Genomic DNA, 26,226 nt, shown 5'->3' on the forward strand with positions numbered 1-26,226 from the left:
CTAGTGCTCAGTTATGAGAATGAGGATTCTATTTATTTTACATGCATTAAAATGATCAGAGGTGCTTAATTTTTATTTTTCTCCTATCTGAATATTTACCATATTTTACACATGTTTGTAAGTGCACACATTTATAAAGAACAGTGGAAAAGCTGAAATACACTATTGTAAATACTGTGATCATTTGCTTTTCTCTTTTGTCACATAATGCATGGGACTGGCCAGAAAATGATCCTTTGTCCTAAAAGAGTCAAGCTTTTGAAATTTTTATTAATGTGCAAAATATGAATGGAAGAGCAGGTGCATGCAATGTGCCTCAATCTCTCCTGTTGGAGTTGTTCCACTTGGTATAAATAATTGAATGTCCTGGTGGCCATGGGCAGGGGGGGATAGAGCAATGAGCAGGATGACAGCATAGCCCAGTGACCAGAGCAGCCATCTGAGCTGCAGGGAAAGCCAGGCTCTGTTCCTTCCTCTGAATCGTGAGAGGATGTTCGTGTTTCTTGCAGGAATGTCCTAATCATTAGGCTGAGGACTATTCTGGAACTGCTTTCACTCACTTGTATGTGTCTGGTAATTAGGCATTATTTCCAGTCAGAGAGTTATGAGGGCAAACATTTCTGCAAGAGATATTATTTTTCACTGGGCAAAAAGAGTTTTGTCATGTTTTTGGCCATATCTGGTAATAAATAGGATTTAGGATATTAGCTAGTCATGGTTTCCAGTGTACATCAGTGTTAGTCAAGCTTAAGAATAATACAATTAAATAACTTATGGGGGAGTAGAACTAGAGAATTTAATTTGCAAGAATAGGGTATATCATCTATTTCCTACAGCTGCTTAGTTTCTAAATTTGATATCTTAAAACTGTTGGAGTTGCTATAATTTCAGATAAAATGTCTTTCCACAGGCAAAAGATAATTTTTCATATGCTTTTAAAAAACTAATAAAGTAGTAATCTACAGTATTTTATTATTTGGAACCCTAGCCTTGGGGATATGATTTGCAAGGATTTTTTTTTATATCTCAATTCAGGGTGTACATGTGAGCAGCCCGGGTGAATATATCTGTCAGTCTTTTCTATAGGTTTTTTCTTTCTACCAAATGCTGTCTGCATTCAGTCCATAGAAACACTACCACCTCTTTAAGTGGTAATGCTCCCTGCAGAGTTTTTAGCCTGTAGGAGATATGATTAGGGGGTGATAGTGTTAAGCACTCCTCCTGTATCTGCTGGCCCACTATGATAACCTTAGGGTTACAATGCATGTCTGACAAATACAATTCCATTGTGACTAGTGCCTTATGGCAATTTAGAAGGCTTATTCATCATTTTACAACAGACTTCTGTCAGGGATTTTGCTTATTTGCCCTTCACTGGTGTACAGTAGTTGTAGGTTTATCTCTAGGAGTCCAGCCCTAATAACCAATAACAAAGTGCTTAAGCTCTAAGCTTGTGAGAAATGGACTTACATTATACTCCAACTGCACCTTAGCTCTCGACTGATAAGACAATGTGTCTCTGAGAGAAGGAAGGATTTGTATGAACTGATCCTTTACAGTATGGTGTATGCACTGGTAGAAGATATGGGGGAGTACATTGTGCTCTAACCATCCAGATCCCAGCTTTTTACATATAAAATACATCCCTGCTATCATTAGGAATGTTTGCTTTAAAATATGAAAGGGAAGAGATATCTTGCCTTGGAAATTGCACTACAAAGTTGTTTGTAACGATGATGTGGGATTTGGAAGAGCTGAGTTACTTTTGATGAAATCCCCATGATTGTGGTTTAAATTACACAGATTTATTTAAGGAACAACAAAAGTTTTGTTTTATTATTATTCAGATTCCTGCTGGGTTCTGGATATTAATTAGGTAGTGGTTCCAGATGAAATCCAGGAGAGAGGGAAAAAAAATGCTACTCACATTTTAATAACCCAGAGAATTCTAAGTGGCTAACCATATTGTTTACTATATATCAGTCTGAAGAATAAAGAATAAAAGCGCATGAATAGGCAGGCACACAGCATGGAAGAATAGCACCATACACCCCAGCTAAAAAGCATTGTATATTCAAGGTTTAGATCTTCCACCCAGCAGATTTAGAGCGTGAGGGGGCAACATTTGAGAAGTGTGTACTGAACAAACACAAACATGAGGATTGCCTTTTTTCAGTTTTAAGTGTGAAAACATTAGCTCTCCCTCTATGCCTTTGAAGTCTTCTCTTTCTAGCAAAGCTCTGGCAGGAGGGAGGTCTTTCAATTAGTTTCTCACCCATAATGATTTCTTTGAGAAATTTTAATCAGGTTTTCCATCACAGAGTGCATTTGTTGCTGGTACTTGATCTCTTGGCCAGTTGAAGCTTCTGTGGTCCTTTGTCTCTTGAGCAGTTGGGTCTTTTATAAACTTTCTGGAGTAGTTATTAATCACGGAACTTTTCTACTTTTTTGAGATGTAAAACTGCACAGAGAAAAATACCAGTGTAGTGACATGAGCTAATTATCTGCAATGTTACCAAGATAAGAGGTAGTATGTTAGCAGTAATACCTACAACAGCGTAATTACTTTCTGTTTCCATTATTTTGTAGTAACCACCTAATTAGCTCACTGTACCAGAAGCTGTCTGCTTTTTATGGCAACCTGTACTGCTAATCACTAGAAAAGTTTGTGTAAGTGATCTGTAGTCTTTGCACTCATAGAGCTGCACCAAGTAATTTGAAGGGGCAGCTGTGTGTTGGCCCTTCTGCAGAGGTAAGGAGTGAGAAAGAAGAGACTGACAAAAGGAGTGAAACCCATGCTACAACTTCACAAAAATGTTTGGTGAAATCTTAGCCACTTTGTACAGTTTTCTCTGGATTAAAGTATACATGCTCATCCTTAATCTCTTGAATCCAGTCTACGTTAAAGAATTTTGCATGACTCAGTAAGCATTGCTTCTCTTAAACAATATAATTTATTCTGACTCTGAACTTCAAAGGGCATGCTTTCTTATGAAAGCAGAACTTCAGGAAGGAAGGGGCTCAGCAGGGCCAGATTATTCATTACGTAGGAGACCATCTTCTTTGGGGTGTTTTTGGGGATGATGTGCTCTAGCAAGGAGTTCCTCTGAGATGCTTGGGACATGGGGACATGGGTTACCTGCCTGTGACTGCCCATTGCAGTTCCTGTGTCAGGGGGAGGACAGGTCAGCACTGCAGCAGTGTGGCAGAGCTGGGGCTGCCATTCCCACCGGGGTGGCAGGGCAGGAAGGTCGGGCTGTGCCTGGGAGAAGTTGCTGTAAGGAAGGAGCAGAGCAGAGCCAAGATGAGCTCTTGCAGAGCTCTGTGCTGCCTGCCTAAAGCCTCACCATTGGAATATAGCAGGGACAATGCCACTGCAGGCAGCAAGGCATAGCAAAAAAAAAATAAATAAAATAAAAGCACTATTGCACTAAATTATTTCTGCTATTTCTACTCCCTAAAAGCTGGCTTTTGGGGATATGAGTAGAATCTATGTACACGGTACTTTAGATTAGCAGGAAAGAAAAAATACAAGTGTTGTACACATTTACAAGTGGGATAGGGGATTTTGTGCTCATGTTGTTCCTGTCTCCCCCCAGCCTCTATTTAAGTACAATTTCACTAAATTTGGGGAATAAAGAACATGCTTTTTATCACCATTTCTTCCTACTTGGTTCAAATCCTGTTGTCAGTTAATTATAGATGCTACTTTTTCAGATAATATTGCATAATTCAATGAAAAACAAAAAACCTCTGTAAAAAGTGGTTATTAAATTCAGCTTTAGATATTTGATATGGTTTTCAAGTACCTCTTTATTTATTTGAGAAAAGGAGTCCTCTTGAAATGTACTCTTTCTTCTTCCCCTCTGTGGCCTTGGAGCTGGTCCCTCTGAGTACTGCTCCTACATTAATTATTATGGTAAGTAGAAAAGATCAGGTGATAACATGAATACTCTTAAAGCACACCACTAAGACTTTAAGGCAGGCAGCAATGCTACATGGTTGTAAGCTATACACTGCCTGATTTATTTGTATTTTTAATGCACCAGTAAAAACAAGGCATTCTTCAGCTCCTGTTTGATCCTTCATCCTGGGCCTGTCCTTGCTGACAGCCCCCCTCACTAGCTGCTGTTCCTTGTGCTCTGTGAATTGCCCCCTTGTGCCAGCAAAACCAGGCCCTCAGAATAAAAGCCCCCTCTACGCTGCTGGACTGGTTGTGCCAAAAGCCACCTAGGTTTAATTCCACAGAAATCAGTGAAGTTACACAAAGCATTACTTGGGCTCCATGCTAAGCCATTGCATTGCTCTCTGCTTTATAAAGTGTTTAGCATGTGTGTTTTGTCCCCTGGGAGCTGTGTGTGTTTGAGCAGGGGTTCTGGGAGGGCAGGGAAGGGGGAGACCCCCAGCATGAGCTACTCGAGCTTTTTCTTTCCTCTCAAGTGCTAGTAGTGAGGCACTCCACCTTTGCAAACAGAGGGGACACTGTTGCTGAAACAACACAAGAAGACAAAGTAATTTAGTCCACAAAAGCAAGATTATTAATATTCTGGACACCTTAGAGTATTCTGAAACTTCAGCAAATCATGATATATACAAGATGTTGCCACTGGCAACATTAAGAAAACTTAACTGGATGTCACAAGTTCAAGTAGTGCAGCAAAAGAAAATTTATTCCAACACTTCCTTATCAGAACATCAATTAGAATAGATTCCTCACAGCTAGAAGGGTCAGATTCTATTTTGTTGGGGGTAAAATATCCAAGCAGTCCCTACTTGGTTTCACAGACTAAGATCTCTGTTTTTCTTTAGGAATCAGTTTCAGTACTCTAACATAGTTAAATTTGTTGCTGAGTAAAATTAATTAAAGGCCAATCACCACTTTTGCCCTATTTCCTTTATATCCAATCCAACTCTAGGACTTCAGGTTAAGTTCTCACTTCCATCTGTTATTTGTGATCTGGTGGTGTTGAACAAATAAAACCCCTTAAATTCCTCTGTGCTTGTTTTGGAGAGTGACACATACCTATGTGGATGCTTTTGCTTGACTTCTTACCTACTTTCTAGATAAAATCTTATGCAAAAGCAAGGAAGAGAAGCTAAACATACTGAAAACTTCATGAAGTGCCTGTCCTGTGTCTGGACATCTGAGATGTCAGGCTGAAGTTGTGCTGGAGTGGGGGGATTGATATTCATTAGCTGCAGACCTTCCACTGCCTTTCAGACTAGCTTGAAACAGTGTGGGGATCTTATTCTGCATCTCCCCATTGATTAAAAAAAAATATGTAATAATAGTTTGGCAGAGCAATATAACAATGTCAACAAAATCCATTGGCTTTAAAAGGTAAAATATTTACAAACTGTTTGCAAATGGTGACTTGAATACTGCAAATATTTGCTCTACTTGCAAATTGGCTACTTGAACACTGCAGCAGGAAGTCACATGGAGCTACATAAAACATGGGAGAATGCAATAGTTTGATGTATTTTGTTGCATTTATAATATGTAAACTTTATTTTGGGTAGCAAAAAGGATGAATCAATAAGTGGCTGTCCTTTCTCTCATTACAACTGGCCCAGCACCAAAATCAGGAGGACTGGCTCTGGTGGACGGTGCATGGACTGAATTGGCCTCTGCATATTCCAGTGCTGAGTTTCCAATAGATATGTGCTCTATGGTATTTTTGTTTGGTTTATGTAATGGCTCCCCCATAAAGATGTCATGACAGATAAGAAATTTGGGGTGGGAAAGGATTAAAAGTTTTTTGAGCCATCTCTAAAATACTTTTGAACATCTACTGTACAGTTAATCAGCAACAAACAAGCTGTATTAGCCCTATAAAGCTGAAGTAATGCTGGTCTGGTTACAGTCATGGACGAGAGGATTTGCTTTCCTAGTATGATATTTTAAACCAAGAGAGCCTGTGGATGTTGGTAGCTTTCCACTGCTGAGGTACTTCATAAAGGCTTATGTGATTATATGGGTACAATGAGTTACACATTTAGAGGAATGTTGCTCTTATATCATCTGATATAGCTCTTCATTTGCCTTATCAATGCATAATGAAGAATAAAAGTATTATTTCTCACATTTGGAGAAAAATGATCAAGAAATATTTTAGCTGCAAACAACCCTTTATTTTTTTTCCAGAAAAGGTACTTCAAAATTGTAGCAGTGACAGCCATTAAAGTATATAAGTGCTGAAATACCTTGCTTGCAGACTAGTAGTTTCCTTCCATAGGGCACCAAGCCAGCACTCAGACCTACTAACAAAGTGAGATTTGTCTCAATATGTGTTTTTAGGGAGTTGTTTAATTGCAAAGTTGACTCTTATTAAAAGAGAACAATGAGAAAACAGGGCAGTTATCTGGCCTTTCTCCTGAAACAGCAATTATAGCACTGCTGATACGCTGAGTTAATCTGCATTTTAATTTGTGTGTTTGAAAAGTCCACGTTTGGTTCCGGGACGTTTGTCAGTGCCGTGGCCTGGCACGGAGCGCCTGGCACCGCCGTGGTGCCAATTACTGAGCCCCAGGGAGGCCAAGGTGGGGCAGCCTCCATGACCTTGGTGACTGCTCCCCGCTCACCAGCCACTCAGGGACTGTCTGCCCTGCTGGGGAAAGCTCACTGCCTCTGCCAGATGCAGAACAGAGGGGAAATAGGGGCCAACAACCTCCCACAAACCGGTTTGTGATTCCCCCCAGCCCTTCAGCCTGCCTGGAGATCAGATCATGAGGGCACAAATTCTCTTTGTCTCAGGTGACTTTTCTTAGCAGGAAGATATGAAAGCCTTCCTCACTGGCACAACTCAAGATCCTTTGCCGTTCCACTTACTAAGTAAATGACATCAAGTGAAGATCTATCACAGGCCTTGAGAAACTCTTTGGTAATATCTGAGGTCAGTCAGGGAAGGCAATGTGAATATCAGGGTTCAGTGCTGCTGTGAGTGAAATTGATAGCACTGGACTTGAGAAAAGCAGGATTTGATTTAACTCTAAAACAGAAAGCCACCCGAGGAGTGCCCAGTGGATTTTTGCTGGGCTTGTCCTAATAAAAAGGTGGAATGGAGCAACTGAGTCATGGACCATAGAGGTTGAAAAAGACTTGCAAGATCATTGAGTCCAACCTTTGACTGAACACAATCATGTCAACTAAACCATGCGACTAAATGCAACATCCATTGGTTAAACATGAGGGTTTCAATAGTTCTTAGTCAGACTTCTCCTTTGGGAGCTAAAATAGGTAAACTTCTATGCTAAGTCAAGATAGCTTAAAAAACTCTGCTTATTTTAGGAGTAATGGGAATGCAAGAAAAGAGCTAAGTATCTAGAGTTATATAGGTCTGTGTATATTACTGTTGTGTGATACATCTACATACATTTATGTGTGTACTAGAACAAAGACGTTAGTGTAGAGTAGAAATGAGACAGAAATCTGTTGAGAAATCACAAAATTTCACATAAAGAGCTCTGCTCTAAAAGTGAAAACAAAAGAAAAAAAAAGGATTAACCCCAAACTTTTCCTAAAAGATGTCTTAAAGAAGATTAGAAAAAGCTTTTTCATCACTGGGAATCCTTCTAATATGCAAATGTATTTGGAATAAGTATTGGGTAAAAGAAAAGTAGTTTGATTAATGGAACCTGTCCTTTATAGTTGTGTTGCAATGTGCAAGGCTCTGTGTTGTGCCTCTGTGTGTGTGTGTGTTTCAGCAGTAGCATAAGCATGCTGGCAAAAGCCACTGCCAAGTCTCATTAATTGCAACTCCCGCAGACTTATTCAGCCATAGAACTCTTATTTGTGGTGTAGTTTTACATTAATTTGGGATGTGGGTTTCCTTTAAATTTCAAACTGCATAGAGCAAGGTCTATCCTATTTAAAGAAGGGAAAAAACAGAAGGTGGCTAGATCTTAGGAGAGAAGCAAGATGATTTACCCCTTAAATTCATTAGGATTGCTATATGGTCTCATTTTTGTTGACAAGTGCAGTCCAAACTCCCCAATAAGTGAGAAATTTCCTATCCAACATACTATTTCAGCCAAAGCTGTGTAATTGCCCAATATCACAGGCACAAACGGCAGGAGGGCAAAGGAGTTCAGTCAGGACCCCCCAGTGTTTGTGTTTGGTATGAAACACTCCATACAAAAATAATGATTTTGGCTCCTTGAGCCTCCCTCCAGTAGTATGTTCAAAAACTTTGCCAGTTGCTGTTGTACTTTGTTCTCCAAGAGTACACTGTAGAAAATGCAGCTCCACTAAAGAGTGGCCAAAGGTTAGATGTTTGTGGGGAAATAAAAAGATTTTTTTTTTATATATATCAAAGATTGGTACAAACACATGAATTTAGTTTGAATAATATTTGGTACATGTCCAACAAGGCTGAGCAGCCCAACACTTCTAAAATTGTCATAATTCTGCCTGGCTTTAACTTTTGTAACCATTCTCTGAATAACGATGACTCTTTAAGATTTTTGTTGAAATCAGTAATGTTACTTTTGTACATTAAAAAAAAAATCCTGCATTTCTGTAGATTTTCACCACTAAGTTAATATTATAGACTTTAAACTGCTCTTTTAATTAAGCTATCCTATTAATTGGAATGTTTCTCAAATTAAAACCATTCCTTTGTGGCCAGTATTTCCTTTTGCACTTTTAAATTGAAACTATTAACCAATGATGGACGAGTCATAATACAGTCAAGATAAAGCTTTGCTTTTTTTATGTTGGTATCACTTGGAGATTAGCTAATCTGATGGAGGGAAGTTCTCTGAGTGCACTGGAGAAGAGGTAACAAAAGGTTTATATGGTAGGAAAAAAGCATGTATTTATTGATCCTTCTGTCTGTCATAGACGTATGCTGTATATCAAATCAGCAGTCTCCTAGGAATTTCAGTATCCTGGATGTGGACACCAAAGTGCCTTTAATTAAAATACTTCTCTGAATTTTGTTTCTATATGCATTTTGCTTCTATAGTTTGCTGATTATTTAAAACTATTAAAATATGGCATATATGGAATCAATGCGCATCAAAGCACTTCAAAAGATCCATTGTTTCTAAAACCAGTGATTTAAATTCTGACTTTATTTTATGTATGAGGAAAGCAAGACAAAGTTCTCTAAAGATTTGGGAAGAGAACATAACTCATTCTCCTGAGATAGCTGCTGAAAACACATACTTCCAAAGAAAAGACCAAAAGCAGAAACAACTCAAATAAGTGCGAGAGAAAAAGAAAGAGGGGACTGAAACTCTGACATGACTTTGAACTTTCAGGCCCTCAAATTGCAGCTCAGACTGTTGTCAAACACAACTGCACAAAGGCAGGTTGGAAAGCTGCTGGGAAGGCTTGGGGTGGCAGTCTGTATTTATCAGTTCTAAAGTCTGTATTTGAATTTTATGTGTGCGGGTCATGTATATTTTATGTATATATAGATAAATATGACATATATATAAGGCATTATTTATATATAAAAATATATATTGCTGAGATTAGGAAAATAAGAACTGTTATCTGAGCTCTGCCCAGCGGCCTGTGTTGGCAGATCTGTTTCAAACAGTGGCTGCTCTCTGATGATGCAGCAAGAGTTTATCCCACCTAATGGAAAATGAAGGAGTAACAAGATGATGGATAAAATTTTTCTCAGCCCATGAAGACAGTTGCTGGCCTAGGTTCTGATGCATGTGGATTGGCATCCTATGCACATGCTTGTCTTGTTGAGAATTATTTAAAACTTTGAGAATGGAAAATAACTTAAAGAAACTTGGGGTGAATTCATTCCAGGAGTAACTTGAGAAAAAAATCTCTTCTAGAGATTAATACCACCTTTATAAATTCAAGAGTGACATACAGACATATGGCCTCTAACAGACCCCCCAATGCAATTTCCACTGGAGTTTCTCCAGCTTTGATATGAAATCTTCACATGTTATGAAACACCTTTGGGTGCCCTTTCTTGGGTAGAATCCTCTGGGAATGCAGGATTTGGGTAACAGCCAGAGGGTGAGGAATCCCCAGTGTAAAATTCCTGTCCTGGCATGCAGAAGGGCAGCAGTGGATTGGTTCATCCTGGCTGCTCTTTGGGTGCAGAGTGTTGGGGCTTCCTCTGCAGAAGGCTTCACCAGTAGTGGGTTTCCAGAAGGAGATGGTGCTGCCTTTGTTCAAGCTGCAGTGGGCTAGGTGAAGTTCCACTGAAGTCAGCAGACTTTATTTGAACATGTACATTTTTGTCTTAATATGTACGAGTTGTTAAAAGAGATGAATAATGTTTATTTTTTTTAATAGGATAGTAACTTGCTAAAATAGGGTCATTACCACACAAGAGATCAAGCTCTTATGCCTCTTGATCTTTTTTGATCTTGATAAAGGTCAGAAGAATAAAGGTCTTACTGGGGATAAAAGTCTTGAGAGAAGTTTTTTTAGTGGTAATTTTTTTATGTTAGTATCTCTTTTTTTCCTCCTCCCATCCACTGAAGCATGGAGAAGAATAGCTTTAGCTAGATTTGGGCTTTTTTATGTGGTCATATACATATACAGCAGACCTGAAAGCTTTGTTTTCTCTTGGCTATGTATTTCTTCCAAGATCCCAGCTCGATTGAGTGTGATATCTTTGTGGCTGCAAAACCCTAAGGGGGACCCCTGCATACACTCAAAAATACAATTGCAAAAAGCTCATTCCTTTATACAGCGGATTACTTTTAGATTTACTTCAATGTGATCTGTACAGATTCCCTTCATCTAAGGGGAGGTCTGATTCTCTTAGCTGACTTACGCAGCCACACACCAAGAGAGCCTCATTTTGTGGAAGCCAAATCTCATTAATGGCAATCTGCTGCCCATCTTTTAATTAGCCAGAGAATTGGTGACACTTCACAACCACAGCAGAGGCAATAAAGTAGCATTGTAATATAAAATAAGGTGAGGTGTCCAGCAGAATAGAAAGCCCACATTTATCTACATTAGTCTACTGACTGGAGTCTCATTTTATATGGGGTATTGTTGTATCCGTGTTTATTATGGCACAAATACACAACAAGATAATATTTTTAGCTTCTGAAATACCTTCACCCTTAGCTAACTTGAAGATTTGAAATTACACAGATTTCAGACTAAGTGGAAAATCTTTTTTCTATAGTCTGCATTCCTTGGATTTGATGTAAATACTAACTGATCTTTTAATGAAACCATGTACCTTAAGAAGATTTATAAAATTGTTCCCACTATTTAAAGTTTAAAGACACCACCGTTTTTGGCAAATTTTTCAGGCCCATATACTGTGGTATGCATGGCTTGCTATTAATTAAAAATTTTGGGGCATAATATTCCTATTTGTGTGTTGATTTTGTCAGGTGCAGGAAAAAATGTATTATTTAGGTTTTATACTGCTTGATATAAGGACTTCTCTCCCTTTTAGTTTATATAACTGTGTTCTATAGGGATTCATAAACAATTTGTGCTTCAATCATTTTCCACTTATTTCACTTTGTTTTATAGAATACATTTTATGCTGCAGTTTCAGCATATGTCTTTGTGATTCAGTAATCCTACCTAGTCCAGAATCAATACTTACATTTTCCTTCCCCATAATAGTAAAGGGCATATAAAATGCATGAGACAAAGTAAGCTCTTTCTAAAGATATAGATTAAAACTGAAACTGCACTTAGAAATGTGAAAAACTGAACGAAGAGTTCTGAGTCTGGGACAGTCGTCTGTGATACAGAGGAAATATTGAAGACTGTCAGAAAGTATCAGAGCACGGTGATAGCAGCACTAACCAATGGCACTGCCCTGCTGGTCCACAATTGATTGCTGATGAAGTAATTGTTTATTTTGTCTACTGTTAACTCTAGAAGACTTCTATTGTAGCAGTGCAGGATAAAATGTACTTAGAAACAGGGGAAATTAAAGTCAGTAGGAAATAGCTGCACATTCCCCTGTTTCAAGTGTGTCTTTCATGAACCATAACCTGTGAACATATGTATCATCAATGGTGTTGAGAGCTCTGAGCTCAGCAAGAAATCCAGTGCTAATGGCATCTGAACTGGGATGTGGGTAATTCATGTTACCTCTATCATGGTTCACCTGTGTTTACAGTACAAATCATATATGTGCTTTTCCTGAATTTTTGCCTCACCTTAAAATACAACAGTGAAGAAAGATCCTGGTTTTGGAAAGCTGTGAAGGTAATTTGTGGACTGATGCACTTCCTTAGAAGGGTTTGAAGGTGCTTCATACAGCAAAACATCTGAATCTTTCCTGCTTAGCATCTATAGTAAATATTCATTATAGGATAAGTATGGCCATGACAATTGGGTATTCTGGGTTGCAACTCTATGATGGAAATTTCGCAGCATCCTTAGAAACTTAACTTTGCTTAATACCTAATAAAAAATAAGAATTCAAATGGCAAAGATATGCATTACAAAGTAAGTAAAATATCAAAAGATGAAAACATTTAAAAGTATTTACGATACTAAACTGGGAGCTGTGGTTCTGGGCTGTTTCACTGCAGTCACCTTGTAAGGGAATCTTACTTTGTTCCCTTTACAGAAATTAAAGAGAAACTGGGGCTATGTGAAGAGAGTTAGGTCTGATAGCCAGCTGCTTCCCAATAGTGGCCTGGCCTGGTCAAAGAAAGGTGAATTATAGCAGCCACTGGGGAGGGAGTACTCAGTGATGTGCTGATCCTTTAAGGCATCATTTGATTGTGTTTATAAATGCTGCTTTTAGTATTGGTGGGCAATAAAGGCTGGTTTGTACAGAGGAGAAACTTCTTGGAAAGGTCACTAGTGCTCAGTTCATCTGTCTCTGGACATGACAGGGATGATGCTCAGCTGAAGATTTGCATGCTGGTATTATTGAGGTTTTCCTCCAGTCCCCAGAGTTAGAGTTGTTCCAAGACATATATCCCAGAACAGCAGTCCTCATCTTCAACTGAATGCTGTAGTTTATGACAACAAACTAATTGAAACAATTGCTTTTCTGACCTGTGACCATGATCAAAATCTTTCTTTTCTCAAGTAAAATATGCACATGGCCAACTATTAATTTTTCTTGTGTCAAACTGTTGCAAATATGATTAAAGAAACCAGGCAATAGTTCCAAGCAAAGATTAGTTACTCAAGATGATTTCTTTAAACTATCATCATAACATCTGTTCTTTTTATTATAAAGTTCAGGCCTAAACAGGCATCTTCTCATTAGATTTGTCAGGTATGTATTGAGCTACAGAGAATGGTAGTTTGCATGAAAAGAGTGAATTTCCCTATGTGCACACTTGTATCCCATGTCCTACATACTGCGGTGTGGTATCCTCTTCCAGAGAGTTACCTCTGATGGACAGGATTAGGGGAAATCCTTGTTTCTTTGGTGGTTTTCAAACACTATCAGACAATGATGCCAACTAAGAGTGAATTAATGAGATATTGGAGCCTGGCAAGTAGAAAGTGGCTTTAAATAACCCTGATTAGCCTTTCCTCAGTTCCTTAGAGCGCAGGCAAGGCTTGAGCAACAACAAAGACCCCACACTCACACTTTTTATTAGTTTGGTGGAAAAAGAGTGTGCTTTTCAGAGGGTGTTAATTAAAAGATTTAGGTCCATTCACACGGCCCATATCCCTTGTTTCATCTTTCCCTCCTTTTTGTGTAGTTTGTTTGCCATGTGAGAGGTAGAACTGCTGTTATGACAGAAAATGTTGACTTTTAAAGAGTTTGCTCAGATCTTATCTGTGAGAAAAATATAAGCTGTAATTGAGCATATGAGTTTCACTTTTTATGTGATGGCTTCATTAGACATGAATTTTTATTTTAAGTAATTTTATACTCCTTTCACTCTTTTTTAAACCATTTTTCACCTCTCTTCTGTCTTTCTTAAGGGATATAACCCCCATATCTTTGTAGTTGCTACATTTTGCCTGTTTAGTAAATAAATAAAGTAAAAATCTTCAAATCCCTTAATCATAAAGCTGTGCTTTTATAAACTTTAAGCATAGTAAAATCACTATAACAGCCTCTTATAGTTATATGAAATCCAGAGTGTACAGACTGTGTTCAGCCAAGAAATTTTTCAGAATCTCAGAAATGTATATAAATGTATTTTAAGTATCTGAAACTTGAGTAAATGATCTAATTACAAAATTATCTGCTGTACTTCAGGAGTGTTTTTTAAAAAATATTTGAATGTACTATTCAATACCTTTTTCCCAAATGAGATAGACTGTATTTATTTGTCTGATTCAGCCAAAAATTCTGCAGCTTACCAAAAATCTATCAAACAAAAATGTAAAAACAGGAGACAGTAGAACACTCAGATTATTTTTTGTGATGGTCAAATACTGAATCTGAATTGTAGTCAATGAAACCATGGGGCTATGAGTGAATGAAAAGCACATTAGATTTCACATTAATTTCTGGCTTGCAAATTTGTGTCTTTTAAGGCTATATTTCTTAGATACATGTAGGCATCTCTAGCAATGATGGGAAACACATCATACATGTACAGAACGTGACTTGGTGCTGAGAAAAATCCTTTGTGCTCACGCTTAAAATTGTCTTATGCAAAATGGGATGTAAAAATCCAAGTAAAGGCTCACTCTCACTTGAGAAGTGAATGTGCTGGGTGCAAGGCTGCTCTGCTGAAGTGAAATGTGTAGTCTCTCTCTAATAGCCCTGAAAAATTTTTCATAAAATTGTTTGATCTCTCCTCTCAGTATGGGAAGGTGAGGATACTGGTGGGGCATTGGGGAGGGAGAGAATTCTGGTTTTTTTTATAAAGCTAATAGACAGTTAATTATTGCTGCATGCTTTCACTGGCAAACATCTACAGCACACTTTAAAAAAGAAAAAAGGGAAGGGTGATTGCTGCTTGTTAATGGACTCTGCTATTTTACAGCACTGTAGTCGAGCAGCCACCTACAGTTCATCCTTATGTTAATACTAACGTTACCAATTTTAACGTTATATGCCTCTTTCCACTGGCCCCTGTTGGAACCAACAGCCTACGGCAAGTGCTGTACTGCCTTTTACTTAATTGCTCCTTAAAGCTAACAGTGAATTACATTAAGTGTAATTTCATTGTCGTTGGATCTTGGTGAGTTTGAGGTGGCACGTTTGCCATGGGAGTTCTTTTTCTCTGGTTCAGTGGCTATATCCGGGTGGGATGCATTTCTCCTGGAGTAATCCAGGAGAATCTTTCCTTTGAAGAGGAACAGATGTAGATTTACATATCTGGAGGTCTCTGGCCTCTGATGAGATTAGTTGGTGTTTTTAAACCCTACTGGAAGGTGCATATTTAATAAATGCCTAAAGCAAGCCTGTGTGAAATGGCTGGGCCCTGGGAGACTTTGAATGAGAGGAGAGGAGGAGATGTCAAGTTGCACATTGTGGTACCATCATAATCACTGCTGAAAATAGGCCAACACTTGAAATAACAAATAGATTCAGATTCTGTTGTAAAAGCAGTAAAGAAAAAATGGACAAGGGAACTGCTTCCGAAGCATTTAGGTTTAAATTTCAACTGATCATTTTGTTTCTAATTTCCTAATTGGGCAGACATGAAAATGTAAAGGTTTAAAACTGGCAATCCTCCCTGCCCCCTGCCAAATAATCTGTGCTTTTTTACATGCTTATTTGAGGTAACTGTATGCCTAGCAATAGAAATTAGGATTTTTACTTTATTGAAAGAGTGTATTTTGAGATGGAGGGGGAAGGGCTTGTGGTAAAGCTGGAGATTAAATAAACTTCTATGAGAAAGAATAAGTTTATTTGACAGCAGATTTCTGGTCTTTTAAACAGAAAATAAGTGTGAAAGAGAAGTTAAAAATTCTACATCAGACACTTATCTTGGTGTACTGTTCCTTGCAGTGTAGCTATGGCATGGCATATATGCTACTACGGTAAAACTACACTAGCACATTCTCATTGCTGCTGGTTTGGATCCAGATCCCACAACGATTTTTGATTGTACTCACAGCATTTGAAATTGTCCAGGGCTTTCTAAAGCCTTATAACCTCATCCCCCTTCCTCTCCTGTCACCTTTTTCAGTTTTGGCAAGGTGTTATTTCTCTCGGAAGGCTGGCCTTGTGTCCCGCTGCCGTGCGGCCCAGCAGGCCGGGCAGCACCATGGCCGGGGAGCTGCGCTGCGGCCGCCTTCACCTCCTGCCCATGTCCCGCTGTGTGTGACTGTGCCCTGGCACAGCTCTGCCCCGCACCGAGCCCTGTCACCTCAGTGCCATCTGCTCCCTCCTGTCATGCACAGCATGGCTCCTGTGCTGCCCCTGCCCGCGCCGTGGCTCTGACACCGCCACCTTTTCACTCGCCTAAGGCGGCTGAAGCTCGCTCCTGTCCCACCACCCAGAGATCCCTGTCTGTCCCACCACCCAGAGATCCCCGTCTGTCCCACCACCCAGAGATCCCCGTCTGCCCCACCACCCAGAGATCCCCGTCTGTCCCACCACCCAGAGATCCCCGTCTGTCCCACCACCCAGAGATCCCCGTCTATCCCACCACCCAGAGATCCCCGTCTGTCCCACCACCCAGAGATCCCCGTCTGTCCCACCATCCAGAGATCCCCGTCTGTCCCACCACCCAGAGATCCCCGTCTGTCCCACCACCCAGAGATCCCCGTCTGCCCCACCACCCAGAGATCCCTGTCTTTCCCCTGCCCTCTGCCTCTATCATTCCTCTCAGTACAGCCCCTGAAGTGTCAGTGCAGGTTACCATTCCCGGGGCTGGGTGTTCCATCATTGCAGGGGCTGTGCCGTGGCTGGATGCACAGGGAGAAGGGGCAGCGCCCTTCCAGAGGTACTCCAGCTCTCAGCAAAGCCTGCCAGCGACACTGGTAATCCCTCACGTGAAAGGGCAAAAAGCTAAAAGAATACAAGACTCTGCTGAGATTAAGAGAGAAACAAACAGAGCCCAGTGTAACAAAAGAAGGTGCTCAGATCTGTAGATAAGGAGCTTTCCGAGGCCTCTGAGCAAGGACCCTGTTTAACTCCCTGCAGAGCACCAAAGGGTCTGCAGGGCTCAGGGACAGAGCTGCAGGAGAGATGAAACAGCAAGAGTTAAGACAAGGAGACTGATCCCTGCCTGAACTGCATTTTTCAACTTCCAGCTAAATTTTATTGTGTGGTTAGAACCAGTTCCTGTTCTGGACCTAGTTTAATTTCATTCTGGAAATGCGACCATCTACTATGTAGACACACTATTATTACTTTCCAGCATCTAGTGATAATTGCCCAGATGGGTACAAACCATATTTTATTGTTATTTTGTTTGGTTAAACTTAGGAGAGGGGCTGCTTGTCATCAGGCTCTGAGTAAGAAAGTACTTTATAATAGTGTTTGTAAGCAGTATCTTTGCCAGTGATGATGAAAGCAACATTAAATTGTTTTCAGAGGAAATTTACGCTTGGGTTGAAGCTCAGCCCAAGGCATATATATCATTTGTGTCCTTTTAGGCTTTATTTTTGAGGCCTGAGTGAGACTGATGGTGCACTGGTGTAGACTTGGTGCCGTGGAAAATATTGCTCTGGGGACTCAGTCCTTGGATATTTTTCAGGGAAAACTCCCAATTGTTTTCAATGTGCAAATACCACAAAGGCCCTATTTTGAGTTCTCTCTCATTAGATTGCAAAACTGTTTCAATTATATCCTATGGATTTCACAGTCATGTAACTTCCTGAACACCCACATTGAGGAAAGAAAGGTTTCATGTTTGGATCTCTGTTTTGCTAACATACCAGCTAACAAAACCCCACAGGACCACACTGGACAGCTACAACATGAGTATTATTCTAAGAAATAGTCAACATTTGTCAGCCCTGACCGCATGGTGACATCTGAATTTAGCACACTTTTCCCTGTCCTCAGAATAAAAAGATACCTAGGGAAAGCTTAGATGGTAAATGACTGTTGACCTTGACTTTTTTTCTAAACTTTCTTATCATGGACAGCTTACTAGGCCAAAAAAAAGCCCAAAAACGATGTGAGATAAAACTATATATAAAGTTAAACAAATTAACTAGAGGACATTGAAAAGCTTCATGTCAACATGGTAGTACTAGATTGTCTGCTAGACAGAAAAAAAGCATGAAGAAACACTGGATTGGAAAACTGTGGCATTGATAGTACTTGTCAAATGAACTATGCAGCAATGGGTACTCAGGGTGGGAAAGAACTCCCATAGTATCTGGTCTCATCCAAAACTCTTCTAGTAGTTTGCTGAAGTACTATGTAAGTACTTCAAGGAATCTGAAGCATTATTGTATTCAAAATGACATTAATTTTAAGGGTGATTAGACAAGCTACTGTTCTAGAGATGCCACTGTATTACCAGTCATTGGGGTTTGGATAGAAATCCTAGTGGGTCTAGAGCAGCTTGCCTTCTATGTAATCAGATTCTGTTTTTCTTCTCCTCTGTGAAGTCAGAACACATTCCCCCATGGGAACACCTGTGTGCTGTCCCTGCACAGTGAGCTGCCCACACAGGCCCCTGGTTCCCTAAACCTCTGCCCATGAGCCTCTGGCTGTTCAATTCTGACCCAAAAACCAGGCACTTCACATGGCTGTTCTCATCACTATTAAAGGCTTTAAGTTTTTGTTGTCTTTTCCCACTTTAGCTCTGCTTTGCAAACCTAGTCCTCCTCCTTGACAATTGCCGTGGGACAAGGACCAGCTGCCGTACAGGAGGTACTTTCCACAAGCTTCTCATTTTTCACAACCTCTCTGCCTTTTGGTTAACACTGGAGTTTGTTGTTTTTTCAGATAAATTAAATCTTCCAGAACCCATCTGTCTGTGTGCTAACACTGATTCTTTACTCTTCAAATATAGTCCATAATTTTAGGGAATTATTTTGTCTATTCAGAATATTTAATCTATTTTCAGGAGTCTAACCTTCACAGAGTCCTTTTTCAAGCTCTTCAGTACTTTTTTTGGCACTAATCACAACCAAAGAAGGAAAACAGTCTGTCTTATAGATAGTCCAAGATCATTCTCTCTCCAGTATCACTAGAAACACTTTGGTAGACAAGCTGTTCTTCCTTTGCTCCATCAGAATTGCGGTGTTATTTCCCCCTCTCTATTTCAGGGAAGTATAATTTTACCAGATTTTATCCTGGCCCTTTTGTATTCCTGCATCTAGATTGCTCTTTCTTGATAACACTGAGAAGAAAAATAGATCCCTGACACTGTTTTCGGTTTTTTGTTTTATTTTTTTGGTAGCTTTATTTCTTTAGATAAAGAAATGAATGTTGACACCATATTTAGCTTGCAATATTTAATTTTGGAAAACTTCTGAATTGCAAGATTTAAAAGTTTCTACCTAATTTGTCATGGCCTTGTTTCTCATTTCTGGTATTTCTAGCTCTTCCTTCGTTGTGTGTAAGCCATAGTGGCTTGTTCCTCATTAGTTACGCACCCCACATATCTCCAGAGTGATGTGGCTGGGTTAGTTTTGCCACAGCAGCTTATATTTTTGATATTTCTTGTCTGTCTTCAGTTTTTTATAAGGCAATGACTATTGTGTTTAATATTCTCATGTACCCTTACTAGGGAATGCTCTGCTGTCTGTATGCTGTCCTGTTGACATTTCCTTGGGATCTTCCTTAATCAGATCACTATGATTTATGGCAACATAAGACTTTGGGTTTCCCCTGAACTTTTTCTGTAAGTTTTAAAATTTTCACCTTAAGCTTTCTGAAGCTATGCTTTTTATACTTTTTTCACATCTTACCCTTTTCTCACTTCTACATTCTGAATTGGTTGTAATTAGGTTCTGCCCAGCTCTGCAGAATTTTTAAATGAAAAAGCCATGTATGTTTGCACTGAACACGACACAGGGCTAAGTTCCTGTGAATTTATCATGTGCTCTACTTGTGAAATCACCACATGTGTCTGTCTAAATTAAGCTTACTTATCAGTAGCTACTCTCAAAATACATCTCTAAATGTCCATAACATATGCAATACAATTTTGTAGTCTTCTCCTCTAAAATCTCTATAGTTCTCTTTAAAAATTGTCTGCCAGCCTACTCCTGTGGATTGTTCCCTGCTGCCCAGCTCCCCTTGCCCAGGACCAGGCTGTGAACAGAGGCCCTGGGAGGTCACTTCCATAGGACTGCCCATGGAGACAGGTGAACCAAAAGGGTTGTGCGGTGTATTTTGCTGTGTATTTCAGTGAGAAGCAGGTTCTGAAGCTGAAAATCATATGTACCATATCTTAAGGATACTTTCTCAGTGCTGAGCTCTGGAGCAAAACGTAATCTGAATTTCTGTGCAAAAGGAGCAGTCTTAGATTTCTCCTTTCTCTCTTCTCAGCAGCAACCCTGCCTGGTCTGCTCTATTGCTCAGGACCTGGTTAGATCCATATTATTAAGAGTTTGGGAGTAACGGGGTGATTTTGTGTGTATGTCACCCAAACTTTAACTCCAGTTGTAGTCTGATCTATTGGTTTCTTGCTTGCATGTTGGAGTTGACAAAGGGGGGGGGAAAAGAGTAAAATTCAAGGGTTGAGACAAAGACAGTTTAATGTTCTGCTCTGAAAGATACTATGGAAATTATCTGAGGTCTATAATTAAAAAGTCCCCTATTTTGTATTTACTGATATCATGTACAAATAGTCACTACTTCCATTGCTGTCAGTGACAAAATTGTTGTTATCTAGAGATACAGAGCCAATCTACAAAAATAGCTGTAAAAAATAAATACACAGAGTAACTTCAGTCGGGGAACAGAAGATAGGTGTTTGTGATTTCTCTAAAATCAATTCAAATCTACTGTGTGATTATAATTAATTTTATTATTTGTATTATTTGTATTTGTATTATTTAGTATTTGTAATTATAGTGGGCACAGGATTGGGCCTAAAGATCATAAAAGAGATCACTGCTGTTGTCTGTTAAATATGTAATGAATCTTATTGTCAAAGTCACACAAGTCCTTTTCTGTTCTTCTGCTGAAGACCTGTGCTGTGCAGGTACCCACACCACGAGCCAGATGCAGTTCCCATCCCACAGCTGCTATCTGCACCCTCATTAACCTGTTCAGCTCTCATACTCAAAAGACCTGCATCATGTAGTTCAGGAAAAAGCCTAGAAACTATTTTTCAGCAGCCATGATTCAGTTACCCTCTGAAAGCAGAAAAAGAGCAAATGGGCAGCATGGCGAGAGAAATGACATCAGTTCTGAGGGAAGGCACAAAGTGTGGCGAGTGCCTGCCTGGTGTGCATGTCTCTGGGCACTCAGGTGTTGGGAGATCTCTGAAGCTTGTCAAGATTATTACTAAACCAGTGCTTAAGGATCTCCTGGTCTTTATCCACTGCCTGCCTTACCTGTCTGGGTGGCAGGACATCCCTCTGCACACAGCTCTGCTGGGGGATGGATGTGCTCTTGCAAGTACTCTCTGCCATTCCTTCTTGTGGGAATCGCTTCATGGTGAGAGTTCAAAGGATGAACTCTCTCTGAAGATTTACTTTTAAAGCCTATCTGTTAACAAGACATGTTTAGTAAAAATGGTAAAGCAGAAGTGTTTGGGTCTATTAATAAGGTCACTGATGCGATGCTGGAATTAAATTCAGTCAAATATGAAGTTATCATGAGAGGAATGCATCTTTTAAGTAATCTAAATAGGTCTTGAGCTCCATTTGCATGCATCTTTATGGAAAATATGGAGTTCCATGCAATTACAAGTCACATTATGGAAACTATACCTGAAAAAACGATATGTGAAAAGTGGCACTGGTTGCCATCTTCAAAAGCATCTGCAATTCTAATCCCATCCAGACATCTTGGCTTCATGAAGACTAATTTTATATTCAGTTGTATGAGTAAATGCAACTTAATCATATTTGCATTGAATTCATTCAAACACCCAACAATCCTTGCTCTCAAAGGAAGAGCAGTGCTGACTATTTGCAGGCTTAGATTTAGAAAACCCTTTCTAGAATCAAAGGAAGAGACGCTTGAGTTGGAGCTACCCCGAGTACCACATGGATAATCTCTTCTCACGTTTCCTGTTTTGTTTTTCCCGCATACAAACAGCTTTGGCTGGAATGATGTCCAAGAATGAATTACAAAAAAAGACCTCTGGCATTTGAAGAGCAGATTTTATGCAGGCCTTTTTATTTTTTTTTTCTTTTACTTCCTGGAAACTCCCTCTCTAAATTTTAACCTTTATATCTGTACTAGTTTTAGCTGGGATGGTGTTATTTTCCTCTTAGCAGCTGGTACAGGGTTGTGTTTTGGATTTAGTAGGAGAATAATGGTGATAACGTGGTGCTATTTAGTCATTTGTCTGCCCCTGTTTTGTATTTTGGTGTTAGTTTTGGATGCTTTGTCAATGATTCTATCTGGGCTATATTTCAGATAAAGGACAGCCAAGCTTTCATTTAGCCACGAAACACAGATGATTTCCTGCCATTGCCATCTCCACTTTGATGCGAGGAGATGCTGAAGCTCTTGTGCCTGTTGGAGTTGTACTGTTTCTACAGAAAAAAAGTTGTTAGATTCCAGGTATGAACGAGTTAATGTCAGCATTTGGTTCAGTGTTGTGAAACTATATATTATCTATTGTATTTCCTTGGCCTTAAGTGGATTCTAGCATGGGATGAATTAGGTTGGCTAGATATTTTCTGCTGACTGTGATATCCCTGTTGAGCAGCTTTCCCAGTACGAATATATTTGGCCCTTCTTTTTTTTTCCCCACAAGCTATATCCCTGTATAAAAACAGCTTTATCTCTAAAGAGCAAATAACACCCAGTGCTCATAACAGATGCCAAGAAATGTTTCTGTTTTGATTTTTGAAAATAAAAATTCAACTGTGTTCAATAAAATTCAGAAGCCGTTTTCCTCTGTGGAAATTAAAGGAATCCAAGGAAGTCTAGGAAGATAGCGACCTTCCTAATTAAAGCGGTAGCAACTGCAGGAATCCGGTTTTTACAACCACCTCTATCTCACTGTGCTGAGAACAAAGCAGTCCTCCATTAATATTTTATTTTCTCTTTTCTTCCACTATAACAATGCTCTATGTTCTGTGAGAGCCCTGGAAAGACATGCAGAGCTATGTTAATTATGGCTTAAATAATTGACACTCTGATTGTGTTGTACTTTGCGAATTGTATGTGGCGTGTCACTGGTTCTACATATAATTACATCTATTCACTGCCATCATTTTTCCCACTTACATCACAGTATACAGTAGTCTACATGGCAAAATCGTGCGCAGTAACTAATAATGTCTTCACCAAATGACCTTTGTTTTTAAACACATGGAGTGTGTGTAGCAGTGGAGGTCTGATTGCCATCAGAGCTAACACATGCATCCAGGAAGATCTATTATGAAACAGCGAATGTCAGGGGAGTTGGGGGTCTGCAGCAGAAGCACTCTCAGGGTCTAAGGAGTAGGTATTAGGAACTTTCCAGTGTGGTCTGATGGTAATTCCTTAATTAACATTGCATCCAGATTTTCAGCTTCTGGGAGCGCAGAAATTTATTATTTGTTGTTTTATAGATGTGTGCATTAACTACTGGCATTACTAAGTACATCCAGCCATAGTACATACAGTACCCTGCAACAACATAAACAAGCTTTCAAGACTCATCTTCAGTGTTGACTGAGTCATTCTGAAAGCTTGAGTTTATGTACATGTTGGGAGAGTGAGTAACCAGATTCTTCTTGGAGTACCTCATTAGTCGACATGACTGCTATACAGCCACTTCCACTTCAGCATTTGTGCAGTCAGCAGCTAACTTGAAAATTAAAGCTTATCTCTTACAATGCAGCCTTAAGTGAACTAAAAAAAACATTTACAGCTTTTTCAAAAACATGCATCATCAAGGAGTATTGCTGAGTTCATGCCTTTGTTTGGAAATAGAGAAACTCCCTGCTAAAATGAACCCACTTTGGAAATTGTTTCCGTCTGCTTTGCATGTTTGTTCTCCTCCTTTCAAATAACCTTCTGCCCAACTGGAATTGATAAGGGAGAGGGATTAGTGTTAGAAAGGCTACAAGCACAAGTTATCCTCAGACAACCTGGGAACTTTGCACCAATGACCGCTCTGGAACAATTGTTCCATCCATGTCCTTCCCAGTAAAAATGAGTGGCTTTCACCACAGTGAAGGTGGGGAGATAGACCACTTCAGGTTTACTGTGGAACAAGGACATGTAAAAGAAGGTACTGCAGGGCAGCAGGTTCACTGATAAATCCACACCTTCTTATGTTGTAATAACTTGTCTAGAGAACCAAACCTTTTAATGTTTTTGATTCATATCCTAGTAATGATTAACTGAAATGGTAATGTAGAGAGGATCCACAGAAACAGATCTGAGATCAGCAGTGACTTTCAGGGTCTTTGGCAACGAGTCAGTTACTGTGAAAAGCTGGAAGACTAACACTCTTGGTATCACACATAAACCTTCCCAGGGAATTATTGGGTGCTTCTAAAAATAGACATTATTGTTGGGGGTTTTTGTGTATATGGTTTGGTTTTGTTTTGTTTTTTTTTTTTTTAAAGGGACCCGATATTCATTCCTTCTTCCTTTTCCAGCCTGGAAAATTATTCAAAATGTAGAAATACTAGGAATGCAACCTTTTATATGAAGTGACAACATGTTGAATGCTACTGGGCTTAAAAAGCAAGTGTTCTGTAATAGAGAATACTAGAAGCAGCAAACTAGTAGTCCTGTGGAAGGTGGATCTCCTATGAAATCAGCCTAGATATGTAATACATCCTAGAAACCTGGAAAGCTTATGAATGAGAGAAGTGGAAAAGTATTCTCAAGAAATAGGGGGAAAACCCCATTCTCTGGAGATGTCAGCTGGGATTTTGGAAGTATTTAGCAATTGTCTGTGTCTGGCCCAGCTTGGAAATCTGTCCCAGTTTAGGACATCACTTGAACATGTGGTTCTATGCTGCTGATGGAGCAGAAGTGTTACATGAAGCTGAGCATCCCACATATGGAGGGGCTTAGGAATGTGCGGAAATGCTTTGTCTGAATGAAGGACCCTGTTTAAAGGCTCCCATATATTGGCAGAGGTTGGAAAGGTTTATCTTGAAAATAAGGAATGCAGTTTGTTGCACTGCTTTTTTTGTGTTTGTGTATGTGTTGTTCTAAAAGTTGGTCACATGAGAAATTGTAGAATATTAAAAAAACACATGTACAAAATACTGTCCTCATTTTTCTATGCTGAAACAGAGTTCAGGAGCTTTTCTCTGAAAATTCTTTACGTATATGTACTTTTACACTGAAGAAAGTAACAAATGCTTTTAATCGAGATGGACAATTGTGTGCAGGCAGGACAGGCATGATACCAGATTGAAAACACAAAGGATTTTACTGTCTTCCAGAAGTTTAGTATACATGGTTAAAAATTTTAGAAAAATAATTTGACAGAGCTTTCTCATATCAAAAATCAATGTAAAACTACACTGTAATCTGAAAAAAAACTATCTTGCTTTCATATCAGAGATAAGTATAAGTCTTGTTTTTATCTTATTTTCCTTTATTCCTCAGTGTCATTACCAAAACAAGTATTTCAGTGCATTAGAAAATGTAATTTGAGTCAACTGATACCTCAATCGGTACTGACATATATGTAATTTCCTGTGATGTTGAACAGAGAGAATTGATTTCAAATGTATATTTTTGGATTAAGGTGAAGGGATCAAGTAGGAACGTAACTCTTATGTCTGACGATTGAATTTGACCTGCCATATGAGCAGAGCAGAATCCTGAAGGATGATATCTCTAACATATAAATGCCATGTCTATATATTAATTTTGTGCCTATAAGGAGAGCTAGGTAAGAAAGTGGTGAATCAGTAAAAGAGTATTTGTGGCACATAGAAAGGCACCTCAGCAGTTTCTCTATGTGTGTTCCTGTACTTAAGGATAATAATTCCTAGTTACCTGATCCATGTACAGAACATGGAAGAAGCAAGAAACTTCTCATCACTGACTACTCGTGTACTGGAAACTCCCTATGTGGATTTTGTGGAGCAGAGCCTGTGTTTGAGACCTAAATGTAAGCCAGTGTAACTCACGCTCTGAGCTGGGCTTTGCTGTGCAGTGGAGTTTGAAGGCCACTGCAAAATTTTCTTTCAGGTGAATTCAGATGACAGGTGAATCCAAGTGGGTACATGATTTTTCTTTTAAATCTGATTTCCCCAGGAAATTATATAAATTTTTGTCTGTATGTTTTCAATGAATAATTTTTGAACCACTCTGCTGTGGTTCA

At 39.3% G+C, this 26,226-nt stretch overlaps 3 long non-coding RNA genes across 7 annotated transcripts in view; 2 read left to right on the forward strand and 1 right to left on the reverse strand.

The window, feature by feature from the left end:
- The window catches only part of LOC135279265 (uncharacterized), a 510,274-nt gene that overhangs the window by 216,327 nt on the left and 267,721 nt on the right, over positions 1 to 26,226 (forward strand). The window lies entirely within an intron of this gene.
- Positions 1,745 to 18,379, reverse strand: LOC135279267 (uncharacterized). 2 transcript variants are annotated; one of them, XR_010346550.1, is made up of 3 exons: positions 16,711 to 18,379; positions 3,810 to 3,902; positions 1,745 to 2,461 (listed from the first exon to the last, which is right to left on the reverse strand). It is a non-coding gene; the product is annotated as an uncharacterized LOC135279267 (long non-coding RNA). The 2 variants fall into 2 exon arrangements; XR_010346549.1 differs by lacking the exon at positions 16,711 to 18,379 and adding an exon at positions 15,962 to 16,106.
- LOC135279270 (uncharacterized) lies at positions 16,536 to 25,951 on the forward strand. 2 transcript variants are annotated; one of them, XR_010346555.1, is made up of 4 exons: positions 16,536 to 18,680; positions 19,993 to 20,122; positions 22,353 to 22,499; positions 24,536 to 25,951. It is a non-coding gene; the product is annotated as an uncharacterized LOC135279270 (long non-coding RNA). The 2 variants fall into 2 exon arrangements; XR_010346556.1 differs by lacking the exons at positions 19,993 to 20,122; positions 24,536 to 25,951 and having other exon boundaries at positions 22,353 to 22,378.

This window comes from Passer domesticus, chromosome 12 (genome assembly GCF_036417665.1).
Source record: "Passer domesticus isolate bPasDom1 chromosome 12, bPasDom1.hap1, whole genome shotgun sequence".
Lineage (NCBI taxonomy): Eukaryota > Metazoa > Chordata > Aves > Passeriformes > Passeridae > Passer > Passer domesticus.